This window comes from Schistocerca cancellata, chromosome 1, assembly GCF_023864275.1.
Source record: "Schistocerca cancellata isolate TAMUIC-IGC-003103 chromosome 1, iqSchCanc2.1, whole genome shotgun sequence".
Lineage (NCBI taxonomy): Eukaryota > Metazoa > Arthropoda > Insecta > Orthoptera > Acrididae > Schistocerca > Schistocerca cancellata.
The window spans coordinates 535,961,694-535,978,456 of NC_064626.1; the positions used below are offsets into that span (position 1 = coordinate 535,961,694).

The following is a 16,763-nucleotide window of genomic DNA, read 5'->3' on the forward strand; positions in this document are numbered from 1 at the left end:
TCTGTTCCGGTTTTCCCACAGTCCATGTTTCACCACAATACAGTGCTGTACTCCAGACGTACATTCTCAGAAATTTCTTCCTCAAATTAAGGCCTTTGTTCAGTACTACTAGACTTCTCTTGGCAGGGATTGCCCTTTTTGTCACTGCTAGTCTGCTTTTGACGTCCTCCGTGCTCCGATCGTCAATGGTTATTTTACTGCCTAAGTATCGGAATTCCTTAACTTCATCTGCTTCGTGACCATCAATACTGATATTTAGTTTCTCGCTGTTCTCATTTCTACTACTTCTCATTAATTTCGTCTTTCTTCGATTTACTCTCAGTCAATATTCTGTACTCATTAGACTGTTCATCCCGTTCAGCAGATCATGTAATTCTTCTTCACTTTCTCACAAGATAGCAATCTCATCAGCAAATCGTATCGTTGATATCCTTCCACCTTGAGTTTTAATTGCACCCCTGAATCTTTCTAATATTTCCATCACTGCTTCTTCGCTGGACAGATGGACAGTAGGGGCGAAAGATTACACCACCGTTCTGACATCCTTTTTAGCCCGAGCACATCGTCCTTGGTCGTCCACTCTTATTATTCCTTCTAGTCTCTTGTACATATTGTATATTACCTGTCTGTCTCTACAGCTTACTCCTATTTTGCTCAGAATTTCGAATATCTTTCAGCATTTTAATTTGGCGGACGCCTTTTCCAGGTAGACAAATCCTATGAACGTGTCCTGATTTTTTAAAGTCTTGCTTCCATTATCAACTGCAACGTCAGATTTACCTCCCTGGTTCCTTTATCTTTCCTAAAGCCAAATCGATCTTCATCTAACACATCCTCTGTTTTCTTTTCTGTTCTTCTGTATGCTATTCTTGTCAGAAACTTGGAGGCATGAACTGTTAAGGTGGTTGTGCGATAATTTTCGTGCTTGTCAGCTCTTGCTGTTTCCGGAATTGTACAGATCATATTTTTTTCCAAAGTCGGATGGTATGTCGCAGGGCTCATACATTCTATACACCAACTTGAATAGCCGGTTTGTTGCCACTTTCGCCTATGATGTTAGAAATTTTGATGGAATATTACCTATTTCTTCTCACTTATTTGATCTTACCTCTTCCAAAGCTCTCTTAAATTCTGACTCTAATACTGGATTCCCCATCTCTTCTAAATCGACTCCTGTTTCTTCTTCTATCACGTCAGACAAATGTTCCCCACCATACAAGCCTTCAATGTACTCTTGCCACCTATCCGCAATCTCCTCAGCATTTAACAGCGGAATTCCCGTTGCACACTTAATGTTCCCACACTTGCTTTGAATTTAACGGAAAATTGTTTCGACTTTCCTATATGCTAAGTCAGCCCTTCTGACAATCATTTTTTTTCGATTTCTTCACATTTTTCGTCCAGTCATTTAGCATTCGCTTCCTTGCACTTTCTATTTATGTCATTCCTCAGCGAGCTGTATTCCCATATTCCTGAATTTCTAGGAACATTTTTGTTCTTCCTTCTCTCATCGATTAACTGAGTATTACCTCTGCTACCCATGGTTTCTTCACTGATACCTTCTTTTTACCTACGTTATTCTTTCCAACTTCTGTGACTGTCCTTTTTAGAGATGTCCACTCCTCTTCACCTGTACTGCCTACTGATCTATTCCTTATTGTTGCATCTATAGCCTGATATAACTTCAAGTGTATCTCGTAATTTCTCAGTAATTCCGTATCAATTCATTTCAGTAATGTTTCGTCCTGACTAATCTCTTAAACTTCAGCCTACCCTTCAGCAATACTATATTGTGATTAGAGTCCATATCTGCTTCCAGATAAACCTTGCAATCCAGTGTCCGAATTCGGAATCTCTGCCCGACCATGATGTAATCTAACTGAAATCGTCTATTACCACCTGGCCTTTTCCAAGCATAACTCCTCCTCTGGTGATTCTTGAACAGAGTATTCGCTATTACTCGCTGACATTTATTACAAAATTCAATTAGTCTTTTTCCTCTCTCATTCCGTGGCCAAAGCCCATATTCTCCTGTACATTTTCTGCTAAAGCTTCCTCTACAGCCGCATTTCAGGCCACATGACTGTCAGATTTTCTACTTCCTTTCTGGTTTGCTGTCGATTCTCGATTCTGATAAGAACAACCCTATCACTGAACTGTACAAAGTAACACACTCTCTGCCCTACTCTCCTATTCATAACGAATACTACTCCAATTATACCAATTTCGGCTCTCTTGATATCACCCTATACTCATCTGACCAGAAACCCTTGTCTTCTTTCCATATCACTTCACTGCCCCCTACTATGTCTAGCTTGAGCCTCAGCATTTCCCTCTTCAGACTTTCTAGCTTCCCTGCCAAGTTCAAGGTTTTGATGTATCACGTCCCGACGCGTAGAACGTTATCCTTTCGTAGGTTATTGAATCTTTTTCTCATGGTCACCTCCCCCTTGAAGTCCACTGCCGGAGATGCGAATGCAGAAGTATTCCGACATCTTTTGTCAATGGAGAGATCATCGTGATACTTTTTCAGTTACAAGCCAGATGTCCTGTGGATGCACATTTATGTGTCTTTAATGCAGTGGTTTCCATTGCTTTATGCATCCCCATGCCGTTGATCACTGCTGATTCTTCCGTCTATGGGGGCACTTCCCCACCCCAAGGCCAAGAGAGTGCCCTGAACCTCTTTGCACTCCTCCGCCCTCTTTGATAAGGCCGTTGGCAGATTGAGTGTGACTATTTATGCCGGAAATCTTCGGCTGCCAATACTGATTATTAATCAAAATTTCAGCGGTGGTGAGTTTCGAACCCGAAACCGATGTCGTTTTGATTATTCATCAAAGACGGTACCCCTAAACCACGGGCCCATTATCAGCAAAGTAGAAGCACCGGAGAGCGGTTAATATTGGAAGCAAGATCGAAGAAAACTACTCAAGATGTGTCCGTAGCATTTGTCGACCGCGGAAAACCGTTGGACAAGGCGTTAGAAATTATGAGAAAAATAGGGGCAAGTTATAGTGAAAGCCGGGTAATATACAATATGTACAAGCAACAAGAGAGAACAATAAGACTCAAGACCAAAAACGTAGTGCTAGAAAAAGAATGTGAAGACCAAAAACGTAGTGCTCGAAAAAGAGTGTAAGAAAGGGGTGTATTCTTTCGCCCCTACTGTTCAGTACATACATCGAAGAACCAACGACGAAAATAAAAGAAAGCTTCCAGAACGGCAATGAAATTGAAGGTTGCAGGATTACAGAGCTGAGATTCGCTGAAAACACGAAAGTCATTAGAAGCAACAGAAATCAGACCTGTGATAAACTTAACATCAGAATTTTTAATCACGAAGGGGAAGGTTACGGGATTAAAATAATAAGATTCGCTTAAAACATTGCTGGCGTCAGTGAGAGTGGGGAAGAATTACAGCATCTGTTGAGTGGAATGAACAGTCTACTGAGTAAAGGACGTGGTTTGAGAGTAAGTCGAAGTAAGACGAAAGTAATGAGAAGCAACAGAAATGAGACCAGCGAGAAACTTAACATCAGAATCGGTAATCACGAAGAAGATGAAGTTAAGGTAATCTGATACCCATGCAACAAAATAACCTATGATTGACTTAGCTAGGAGAACATGAAAAGCATATTAGCACTAGAAAAAAGGGTGCTGATGGCGAAGTGAAGTCTACTAGAATCAGTCATAGGCCTTGAGGACAATGACAATGTACGTTTTATACACAGCGTTGTATGGGAATGAAACATTTACCTTGAGGAAGAAATTTCTGAGAATGTACGTTTGAAGCACGGCGTTGCATGGGAATGAAACATGGACCTTGGGAAAACCGGAACAGAAGGAAATCGAAGAATTTGAGATGTGGCGCTGAAGATGAATGTTGGAAATTAGATGGACTGATAAGGTAAGGAAAGAGGAGGTCCTCCACAGAATTGTCGAGGAAAGAAGATGTAGTAACGACTGACAAGGAGGTGGAAAAGATGATAGGACGTCTGTTAAGACATGAAAAAATAACTTCCATGGTACTAGAGCGAGCTGTATAGCGTAAAAACTGTAGAGAAAGGCAGAGATTGGAACGTATCCAGCAAGTATAATTGAGCTACAAGTGCTGCTCTGAGGTGGAGAGGTTACCACAGGAGAGGAATTCGTGGCGGCAAGCTTCAACCTAGTCACAAGATTGATGAAAAAAATAACAGCTATTACTTGAAGAATGGCAGTCTAGCTGAAATCTAAATCTGAAATAAATAAGTACAAGTAATAACAGATAGCCGAAAATATCGTTTCCAAAAAGGAGAAAGCCCTCCTCGCTCTATACTACTACCATTTCGTCTCTCTGCTACAAGATGAAATTGTTTACTAAAGGACTGAAACTTGTTGAATATCATTGACTAAGTCTATGTCCGTTAGTATTTTACACAAAATGGCACCAACTCGACGTTTGCTGCTTCGAAGATGTTACCGGAAACGACCTCATACACTGTCTCTTTCATGGAAGTGACTTCGTGTTATTTGTCGCTGTGCTCGTACATTTTCCTTCTACTGACGCAGCAGATGGAGTACATACTGCGTCGTATGTATTGTTAATGACAAAAGCAATCAGGAAGCTTCACGCATCCGTTAATGTATTTAGATTCGTATCAGTTCAGCTACTCACATAAGCAGCTTCGCCACGATGCGTCTTGAGGTACACGGGTAGCATATCACTCCCGGTCGTCATAGCGGTACATCGTAGTTCCTCTCCGAATGGAAATTGCTGTAAATCTGCCAAACAATCGGGGCTGTCTTTTAAAACTCCTCTTTAATAACTTCCGTTAATACATTACACCATTAAAACGATCACTCTGACAAAATATTGTTATTAATGAAATAACTTTTACGAAACAAAGTTAACAAAGGAACCATAATCTGTCACCAGCACTTTAGAACAATTAGCTGGCCTACCTAATCGGCTCTTGAGAGAGATGCATCGGGAAAGGGTCTGAGTTCCAACTCGTGTGTCCCTTCTCCGTGGCATTTAGGTGAAGTTAGAAGTTGGGTAGATTTTGCAGTAACCATCAGTCGACATATGTTTCATGTAGCTACCTGTCACTCTAAAATATGTTCTTCAGAGTGCTGGAGACGCAACATCCGGCAAAATTATATCTTTTTTATGACGTGATCCTTATCTGTCCCCGGCAATGAAGTTACTGAATTATCCGAACACGTCATACGTCCCAACTCAGAGTTTCATTCAGACGCTACCTCTTCCAAGTTATACAAATTTAACGAACAGTAATATACTTTTACTATTTAGAGTACGGAAGATACACATCTTAAGCTGTTGTACATGTACGTTATTTATTGCAACTTAAGATTTCCTACGTCTATGTTACCAACAGAGAAATGAATAGAACTAATATTTCCCTGGATGTGTTGCAGGGTACATCCCACCAGCAGCACCGGCTTTATTCGGAGGAGGTGAGTTATTACATAGTTTTATTGCGTTGTACCGCACTCCTATCTCACAAATTAATGATTTCGTTAACATCTTGTGAATTTTGGTGTGTACGTATGATATAATACACGACGTTTATCGGCCGAATGAGAGTATGATTAATACGACATGAGTGCTCGAGCGGCAAGAGGCAAATACCCATTATGCCATACTGATTTGGGTTTTTCTATGTTTGTCGTAGGTTATTTCATGGTGGTAACAGAACAGTCTCTTCAACACACTGCTGTTCTACCTTTCCCATACCTTGTGCAAATGAGCAGGTTGTCAATATCTACTGACCTAGACGTGGACGAGTTGTTAACTTCTGGGTTTTCTTCCTTGTACTAACATTCTCCGACAATGAATAAATGTTAACACTGGTTCAGTAACCTCATTTAAGAGACTCCAGGGGCAAATTAGCATTTGGTATTCGAAGGTACGGAACTTTCAAGTAGCTGTTAACTGACATGACAAAGTGCTTTCTTGCTTTCTGATTACCTGTTCACACATTGGTGCAGTATGTAAGAAATTCCATTTTCTGCCTCGGCTTATTAAAATCGCTTAAGATCGCGAATTCAGTTGAAGTGCTGTTCTCAAGTGATAGCTGTAACAACATAAATTGCTAAAAGACAAAATAAGTTTTAGGATACATTCTGTACGAGTTTTTAATACAATGCTGCATCTTTTTATATAGATGCCTGTTTTATTAAGCATATAAAGAATGTATGCGTTATGGATAAGCATTGACGCACGTCACAGTAAGGTGCGAGAAGGTACATTATGTGATCAAAAGTATCCGTACACTCCCACAAATATACGTTTTTCATGTTAGGTACATTTTGCTGCCACCTACCGAAAGGTACTTCGTATCAACGACCTCAGTAGTCATTAGAAATCGTGAGAGAGCAGAACGGGGCGCTCCACGGAACTCACAAACTTTGAACGTAGTCAGGTGATTGGGTGTCACTTGTCTCACACGTCTGTACGCGAGATTTCCACACTCCTATACATCCGTAGGTCCACTGTTTACGATGTTAAAGTGAACTGAAAACGTGAAGGGACACGTACAGCACAAAAAGCGTACAGGCCGATCTCGTCTGTTGACTGACAGAGACTGCCAACAGTTGAAGAGGTTCGTAAGGTGTAGTAGGTAGCCATCTACCATCACACAGGAATTCCAACCCTGCATCAGGATCCACTGCAAGTACTATGATAGTGAGGCGGGAGGTGAGAAAACGCGGATTTCATGGTCGAGTGGCTGCTCATAAGCCACACATCACGCCGGTAAATGCCAAACGACGCCTCGCTTCCTGCAAGGAGCGTAAACATGGGACAACTGAACAATGGAGAAACGTTGTGTGGGGTGACGAATAACGGTACACAATGTGGCGATCCGACGGCAGGGCGTGGGTATGGAGAATGCTTCCAGAATGAGATTTTCACTCTGCAGCGGAGTGTGCGCTGATATGAAACTTCCTGGCAGATTAAAACTGTGTGCCCGACCGAGACTCGAACTCGGGACCTTTGCCTTTCGCGGGCAAGTGCTCTACCAACTGAGCTACCGAAGCACGACTCACGCCCGGTACTCACAGCTTTACTTCTGCCAGTACCTCGTCTCCTACCTTCCAAACTTTACAGAAGCTCTCCTGCGAACCTTGCAGAACTAGCACTCCTGAAAGAAAGGATATTGTGGAGACATGGCTTAGCAGGAGAGCTTCTGTAAAGTTTGGAAGGTAGGAGACGAGGTACTGGCATAAGTAAAGCTGTGAGTACCGGGCGTGAGTCGTGCTTCGGTAGCTCAGTTGGTAGAGCACTTGCCCGCGAAAGGCAAAGGTCCCGAGTTCGAGTCTCGGTCGGGCACACAGTTTTAATCTGCCAGGAAGTTTCATGGAGAATGCTTGGTGAACGTCTCATGCTAGCGTGTGTAGTGCCAACAGTAAAATTCAGAGGCGGTGGTGTTATAGTGTGGTCGTGATCTTCATGGAGGGGTCTTGCACCCCTTGTTGTATTGCTTATCGCCATCACATTACAGGCCTACACTGATGTTTTAGGCACCTTCTTGCTTCCCACTGTTGAAGAGCAATATGGGGATGGCGACTGCATGTTTCAACATGATCGATCACCTTTTCATAAGGCACGGCCTGTAGCGGAGTGGTTACTCGACAATACCATCCCTATAGTGAACTGAGCTGCACAGAGTCCTGACCTGAGTCCTATGGAACACCTTTGGGATGTTTTGGAACGCCGACTTCGTGCCAGGCCTCACCAACCGATATCGATAACTCTCCTCAGTGCAGCACTCCGTGAAGAATGGACTGCCATTCCCCAAGAAACCTTCAGTCACCTGATTGAACGTGTGCCTGCGGGAGTGGAAGCTGTCATCAAGAGTAAGGGTGGGCTAACACCATATTGAATTCCAACATTACCGATGGAGGGCGCCACGAACTTGTAAGTCATTTTCAGCCATGTGTCCGGATACGTTTGATCACATAGTCTATATATTTTGAAAATTCATTGGGTTTTATAATATTCGAAAAGTAATGTACTAAAGAGTAGCGTCACAATTAAGTGTAAACAATTTACTTAGCATATTACACTTTGGATGCCAAGAGGGTTGTGCCTCTCCCTGATAATGCCATTTTCTCATTCGCCCACCAAAATATTACAAACCTTATGTAAAAAGACGTCGCCAGGTGGTACTTTTGATCACTGAATAGCGTTTTTTTCTGTACATCATGTTACACTCTTAGCAAAACTTAGGTTTTATAGATTTGATGGCTTTACACGCAACTGGTTTGAATCATACTTAACAAACAGAATTCAAAAAATTGTGCTGGGTAATTCATACAATGTTGGACTGAAATAAAATTTTATTGACTGGGCAGGAATGGCAAATGGAGTTCTATAGGGTTGAACTTTGTGTCACTCCTGTTCCTTATATATATGAATGACTTTCCACTTAACTTTCAACAAGCATAATTGGTAGTTATTGGAGACGAGACTACCGTTACAATAAAACGCATCAGAAAGAAAGGAATAGAAGAGGTGTTTATGATATTTTACAAAGAATTATTAAGAAGTTCTCTGAAAATGCTCTTCCTTAATCTTGAAAATAAAGTACTCTATATTCAGTTCTGTAGAAAAAATAGAGTCATACCAGCAATTTTCATATTTCCATTCAATATTGTCTTATGAAATAATTTTCTGGGCTAACTCGTCACTTAGACGGTGCTGATTCCACAGTAGCAAGCAATGACAATAATATGTAGTTTCATCTGCGTATGTCATGTGGGAATTTCTTCAAGGAGTTAGGCTGTTCAGCTGCACCATCACAGCACGTCTATTCACTAACGAAATTCGACATAAATAAACCAAGACATTTTGACAACAATTGTGATGTGTGGCATACAACACTAGAAGAAAAATGACTCTTATAACACTTTATGAAGGCTGTCAGTGGTCCAGAAAGGAGTTCAATAAGCAACAACAAAAATTTTTGATCAGTTGCCCAATAACATAAAATGTCTGTAGTAGCTAAGCAAGTTTGAAGTCTAATGTAATTTCTCCCGGACAACTCTTACTATTCCATGGACGGATTTCTGTTTAATAACTGGTAGTACGATGGTAAAAAATAAAATAAAAATAAAAATGCAACTAGTTTTTAAGTGTAGTTGGAGTAGTGCTAAAAAATAATGTGTTGATTAATGCTAAGACTAAAGATGTATTCACTTCGTGTAAACTGATTCGTTGCACGGGAAAAGAATAGTTCCAATGATCTACGGAACGTGTAACTAACTTACAAATTTCTGAGCACACAACGTATCCCGAAAACTGAATTTGTGTCATAGTTTGCAGTCTTCCGACTTTGGAAGCTTTAAGATCAAACAAAGTAGAAGGAATACATTGCATTCGATCAGAGTTTCTAAAATTGTTGGGGGAAGTGGCAACAGAACTAATATTAACGTTGGTGTGTAGACCGTCTGAGATGACAATATACCATCTGACGTTCGGAGAAATATCATCTGCACAATCCTGAAGACTGCAAAGGTAACAAATGCGTAATTTATCACACAATCAGTTTAACAGCTCATGCATCCAAGTTGGTTAAAAGAATAACATACAGAAGAATGGAAAAGAAAAGTGAGGATGGTTTAGATGAGGGTCAGTTTGGATTTAGAACAGGTATAGGTACCAGAGCGGCAATTCCGATGTTACTCTTGACAATGGAGGCAAGACTACAGAAAAATCAAGACACATTCATAGAATTTGTCAATCTGAGAAAAGCGTTAGTAGGGGGACAGAGACAACAGGAGGACAATTTGTTAGTGCAGGTTGCCTCTATTCAGTGGCAAGGAAACGTTCAGGGCAAACCTTTTGCTCTATTTTGATTGAAAGGTCCGATGGGGATAATCCTTCCTTCTGATTGACAGGCCCTTAAACTAATGTTCAGTTAAGTGGCTTTCCACGTCACCTCACCCCTCCCCATCCTCTCAGAAACCCTGCACCATCTCCGATATCAAATAAATTGAATAATTATTTAAACCAGTTGAAAAATTGGCGGGAAATATCTCAGTCCTGTTACTTTCAGTATTCGCGAGGTGCTTCATGTTGTTCACTGTATAAAATCCATGGACTAATTAATTAATTAAATAGATATCCTTCAGTTTTCCATGACCTCTTCCCATTTCAGAAATATTGATTGATCGATAGCAGTGTATGCAACATTGTTTATGCAATTTAGGCAATGAAACTTCCCGGCAGATTAAAAATGTGTGGGAGACCGAGACTCAAACTCGGGATCTTTGCCTTTTGCGGGCAAGTGCCATCTGAGCTGCCCCCGCACGACTCACGCCCTGTCCTCACAGCTTTACTTCTGCCAGTACCTCGTCTCCTACCTTCACAGAAACTCTTCTGCGAACCTTACAGAACTAGCACTCCTGAAAGAAAGGATATTGCGGAGACATGGCTTAGCCACAGCATTGGGGATGTTTCCAGAATGAGATTTTCACTCTGCAGCGGCGTGTACGCTGATATGAAACTTGCTGGCAGATTAAAACTGTGTGTCGGATCGAGACTCGAACTCGGGACCTTTGCCTTTCGTGGGCAAGTGCTCTACCAATTTTTTATTTTTATTTTTATTTTTATTTTTTTTTTATCGTTGTTTTTGGTCGTTGCGGACGTCGCAAGACATCCTGTTCAAGTTCTGTGGTTGATCCTTCCACTCAGTTTTTTATTACAGAGGCCAACCAGCTCTCTGACCGAACACGCTGAGCTACCGAGCCGGCTTTAGACAGTGTGTGGAATATTGTTCATTTAAACAAATTACGGGATACAAGGTGATGTATGGAGTACAGTTTGTTAAGTAGATCTTTCAGGAAATGGGTTACAGAGTGTAGAGTACTACAGCGCTTTTTTCAATCCGATCGCGTAAGGAAAATGTCTCTCGCGTCCCGCCACTCGCGCAGTCTGCCCCCACCTGCTCACACCGGGGCCCGCGACGGCTGTCGGCTGCCTCACCGTGCAGGCGCTTGGAGCAGCATTCTCTGTCTTATGCAGCGTGGTCTTGTAATCACCAGTCTCCGTATCGGCCGGTACAGTTAGAGGCGAGCCAAAACACCCCCGAATAAAACCACATTTCCTCTCGGCTTCCACCACCATCTCAAGTGGTATGTATGAATGAACCAACCTGTTGGATACCGGTGCAAGTGAGAGATGCCCTGCATCCAAAGCAAATACTTGACTGGGAATCGACCGATAAATACTGCTGAAGTTAAGAAATGGGTGATTGCCAGTTATATGATCGTGATATTGAGAAAATAAGGCTGTCACAGTAGCTATTTCACACACAGAAATTGACGATAACACAAAGCTAGTAGCAGGTTGATTCGAAATACACTCTAAAAAAAGATCGATGCATACAAAGAGGGAGATCTGGAGTTTGCTTTGCACGTGACATGGGAACTATCATGGGATATTTCATTCCGCCATAGGCTCTAACCTTCCCTAGCCTTCCTAGCACAGTTTCTAGTTTTGCATTTCATGAACTGCTTCAGGAGTTATTAAATCTAGTGCGCAATACCACATCGTGAATAAGTCACTAATGTTGCTTCAGAAGATGTGGCACGGGTAGTATAAAATAAACTATTTGCTTCGCATAGTTCAAATCTACTCAAAATAAAAAAAGCTCGACACTGCACAGTAGTTTGCATGCCTAAATAACAGTGTTATGTTTTTGACCAGAAGTTCATTAAATAATCCTAAACTATTGGTATTTCACGTCACGACTGGAAGCAGTGTTGTATGAAATGGTAGTTGGAATTTAAAATTTCGACTTACATTTATACAGTCACAGTTATAGAGTTCATGACCACTACAGGTCTGCTAAATGCATTTTCTTTTTTAAAGCGCTATAGAATTCGTAAATTGACTCGTCCTCTCCGCCACATTAAGAATGAGGGAGAAAGGTTCTACTGCGCGATAGAACAGAGACAAAAGCAAACACCATAGCAAGACAGAGTCCACTGCGATGTAGTGAGAACCACTAAACATGACACATTTAAAACACAACCCAATCCGTTGTAATAAGTTGACTTGGCCAGATGTCAGAGATCGCTTACAGTCTACACAGGAGAAAACTTTTCGTCGCAAGAAATTCGTTTCAGTTGTGGCCCAATGTGTACAGTACCTAACCAAGGTACAGTTATTCACGTTCTGTTTGACACTTCATCCGAAATTCTGTCGAATTGTACAAATCATAACAAATAAAACATTCTCGCACGGAATCTGCAGTTCAAAGAGCGCCTTCCTTTATTTTAGTAACGAATTGACTTATAAACTTAAAGAGACATGTTATTTTTTTATTGGGTGTGTAAATATGGATTTATTTTTTCATTACAGCATTTGGAGCGCCTTCTGGCTTTCAAGACAGCGTCTTTGCAACAGGTAAGTCTTTCACGGTATTTATTACCTTTATAAGCTTTTGTTTCGGATACATAAGCTATAATTTTACTTTTTATGCTTTGCATACATCTTTGCGGAGCATATAGTATTTGAACAGTTGTCTTCTGACCTAAATTACACAGAAATTTCGCTATATTATGTATGTTGTGTTAGTAAGGGTTTTGCACGTTGCTCCTTGGATTTTGAACGTTCATAACTTTCATTAATTTTATCTTCGTATACATCACAACAACGCTTGTTGCAATACAGTCCTCTAGGTTACGGTGCACGAGACGTGAGCATACAGTCTTATAATTTTGAAGAACTGCATCCGTAATTTCCGGATGCGATTACACATCAGCTCTAAATAGGATTACTGACTTACAAAAACTTGTGCCAGGTAGTCACCCGAACCCGGTATTCTCGCTTATCACAAGCTGTTGCCTTAACCACTTCAACTATCCATTTATGTCTCGCAGAGTGATGCAGACTTCCGTAAGTCGCAGTTTCCATGTCCTATGCTCGCACACCATTTCACGTGATTCCCGCACTGGGAGAGACATTGTTGTTGTTGTCGTATTTGATTCGTTGGTTGTGTCATACAAATGTGCAATGCTGTGTGTTACAGTGTCTATAGAGTACCATACAATAGTTCGAGTCCCAGTCCGATAAAAATTTTTCATGAGTCAGTAATCGTTTTTACAGGTGATGTATAACACTATTCAAAAATCACATATACGTTTCTTCAATTTGGTACGGCTGTAGATCGTCGGCAGCATGAGTTCATCTTATAATACGCTTCGGACATTGGAAAATTGTCTTATGGTTTTCTCCTCTTGGCTGTTAACTCAGATATATTCTTTAGAAAGTCGCCAGCATTTCTGTGGTTCTGCTTGCAGTTTAGAAGCATTTTAATACTTTTATTGTAAGCAAATAAGAATGTTTTCTTAGCGCAGCCACAATATTCCGTTACTCGCTTGATTACATAGTCTATCATGAATTTTTGTGTTAAATGCAGCCTTCGTAGGAATAATGGATACAAGCGCAGAGATTTTTACACTTGGTACTTTAATATGCACAGACATGAGTGTGTTACTTGTCGAAGTCTCCACACACAGACGTCACAGCTTTAAGACGTAATGTTTTCTGCATGGTTGTACTACACCACGAAGTGTACTACGCCAATCAACCACTTTTCGACACTTGATCTGCTGCCCAGAGGAAAGTAAGCATTGATGGGTTGCTCTTGCTACATGTACCTGTAGGTACTACCGAAGCTAAAAACGTAACATTTGTAATGGCTATAATAGTTAGTCTACAAATGACATAAATATTGATGTAATATTGTTAACTACACCGTCCTCAGTAGAAAATCTGCATTTCCACGCTGCCTTTTGCCATTATTTTTAGGTGGAAATATTCTCATTCTTAGTTTAACATATAGGAAATTCTAGAAGAAGCCATAATATATCACTTACCACAGCGCAATTTCCATTTTCAGAATGAGCGTACATCCATGTCGGTGTCATCCTTTGTCAAAAAGTAATGCAGTTTTGTGCCTGGATAACACAGACTGCAGTTTGAAAAAAACTTTGCTGTTTATTGAAGTGCTTCAGACATTTTCTATACTGGTTTTCAACAGATTTGCCATCATTTGTATAAATAGTTTCCTGTTTTCTCTCCTCCTGCATTACCGAAAACCCACACATATACAAACGACGATGCGAATACACGAGTTAAATATTACACTAAAACTTTGTCTCAGACCAAAAGTTTTGTTCTGTTAACGTGTAACCAGTGTCAATGTTTTACTCAAATGATCAGCGTACACTGATAAGCCAAACCACTTCGAGCACTCCCCACCGCTACCTGGCGGGGTTGCAGGCATGTGATGTCGTAACGAAACTGAAGGCCAATGGGGAACCATTCTAGCAATGACACGGACTTCAGCGAGCATCCATGCCTACTTGTTGAAGGACGGTGAAACCACAAGCACGTCACAGGGTGCTGGACGTCCACGCCACATCACACCCAGTTCGGGCGCTTGCCAGCTCTGTAAACCAGGATAGGCGGCGATCTGTGACAGATCTGACGGCAAAGAACAATGCTGGAGCTGTCAAAAGTGTTTCTGAGCTCATCGTAAGTTACTGAACATGGCTCCCCACAGCAGACCATCACTAAATATTCCCATATGTACTAGACGATTCACGGAATTACGATTGAAGGGCTCGAGGGAGACTGTACCGTGCGTCGCTTCGTCGAACGAGTCACTTTTCTCGTTACGCCAGATCGATAGTAGCGTCCGGATGCGCCGTCACCCACATCACTCGAAACATGCACCGTCGCCCAGACGTACACCGGTGGGGGCAGTATTACGCTGTGAGGGGCATTCACCTGCGCCAGACATGGGACCTGTGGTAGTAATCGGAGGCACTTCGACAACTTCGCCTACTTCGGTGACATCTTCCAGCAGGACTAGGGCAGCCTCAAAAAGCCAAAATCTTACTACAGTGGTTTGAGAAGCGTGCTTGCGGACTCACATTAATGTCTACGCCACCAAATTCGCCTAATATGAAACAGATGGAGCACATTTGTGACGCTACCGGTCGTCAACTCCGGTCCGCAAAACTCCCTGCACTAATTTAAGAGTATTTCGTGAGCAGATGTGGGCCAAGACGCTATAAAGTTCTGGCTTATCACTGCATCTCCTCAAGTAAGGACGACGTCATGACGATAATATAGCTGTAGCATGTCGTTTCGATCCAAATGGATTTTGGAGTGAATTTCTTTTCTTTAACTCCTATGGGAAAAACTTACTTCCGGTGGTACGACAGGGAAAAATGTTCGTACTACCGAAAATGTTTGCGGTAAATGTGTGTATACAAGGGTGCTACTGAAAAATTTATCTCTTTGATGCTCGTGCCGTGCAGATCTGATACTTACAAGGGATCCTCCCCATCGCACCCCCCCCCCCCCCTCAGATTTAGTTATAAGTTGGCACAATGGACAGGCCTCGAAAAACTGATCAATCGAGAAAACAAGAAGAAGTTGTGTGGAACTATGAAAAAATTAAGCAAAATATACAAACTGAATAGTCCATGTGCAAGATATGCAACATCAAGGATAGTATGAGCTCAGGAGCGCCGTGGTACCGTGGTTAGCGTGAGCAGCTGCGGAACGAGAGTTCCTTGGTTCAAGTCTTCCATCGAGTGAAAAGTTTACTTCCTTTACTTTCGCGAAGTTATGATCTGTCCGTTCGTCCATTGACGTCACTGTTCACTGTAATAAGTTTAGTGTCTGTGTTTTGCGACCACACCGCAAAACCGTGCGTTTAGTAGATGAAAGGACGTGCCTCTTCAATGGGAACTGAAAACATTTGATCGCAAGGTCATAGGTCAACCGATTCCTCCACAGGAAAACACGTCTGATATATTCTATACGACAATGGTGACGGGAAGTGCGTCACATGACAGGAATATGTTGTCGACCCACCTAACTCGTGCACTAGGCGAATGGGTAAAAAGATTGTTCTACCTCCCCCGATTTAGGTTTTCTTGTGGATGTGATAATCACTCCCAAAAAAGTGGCGAAAACATAAGAGTTTGTCACATAAACTGCAACAAATGAACAGTTTCAGAGTCGCACAGTTTTCCCTGTGCTCTGTCAAAACATATGTTTTTAACGTTTCCAAATTTTTTCCGTGTGTAGACCATCAAATCCTGCATATGTCCAAGCAAATCTGAACATGTCCTGGAATTTTGGAGAGCGAAGTTGATTACGTGTGAGTACCTGAACTTTGATAATTGTCTGAAAATAAAAAAATTAAGCTTTTCACTCGAAGCTTGACTTGAACAAAGTACCTCTCGTTCCGCAGCTCCTCACGCTAACCACGGCGCTCCTTAGCTTACACTCTCGTTGATGTTGCCTATCTTGCGCATGGACTACTCAGTTTGTATTTTTTGCTTATTTTTTACATAGTTCCACACAACGTCTTCCTGTTTTCTCGATTGATCTGTGTTCAGTTTTTCAAGGCCTATCCACTGTGCCAACTTATAACTAAATCTGAGTGGGGTGCGATGGGGAGGTTCCTAGCAATATCCGTAGACCTTTTGAATATCTTTCCACATGTCTCATTATCAAATTTTAAATTGAGAGCATACTGTCAAGATGTGCATAAGGTCAACTTAGCTGTCACATTACCTCGTATAGACACGATGCGTGTCATTTTGCTGTGTACTTGCATGAACGTCGAGCTGCGTACGTTATTTGTGTATACTTCTTCTGTGAATACTTTGACATACGTTCGAACAGTGTAAATATCTTTGGCGCTCTTCTGGAATCTTTC

General features: G+C 41.6%; 1 protein-coding gene across 2 annotated transcripts in view; it reads left to right on the forward strand.

Annotated features, from left to right (window-relative positions):
• Positions 1-16,763, forward strand: part of LOC126179529 (inter-alpha-trypsin inhibitor heavy chain H4-like) — a 231,645-nt gene that overhangs the window by 56,550 nt on the left and 158,332 nt on the right. The gene's annotated exons all lie outside the window — the stretch shown is intronic.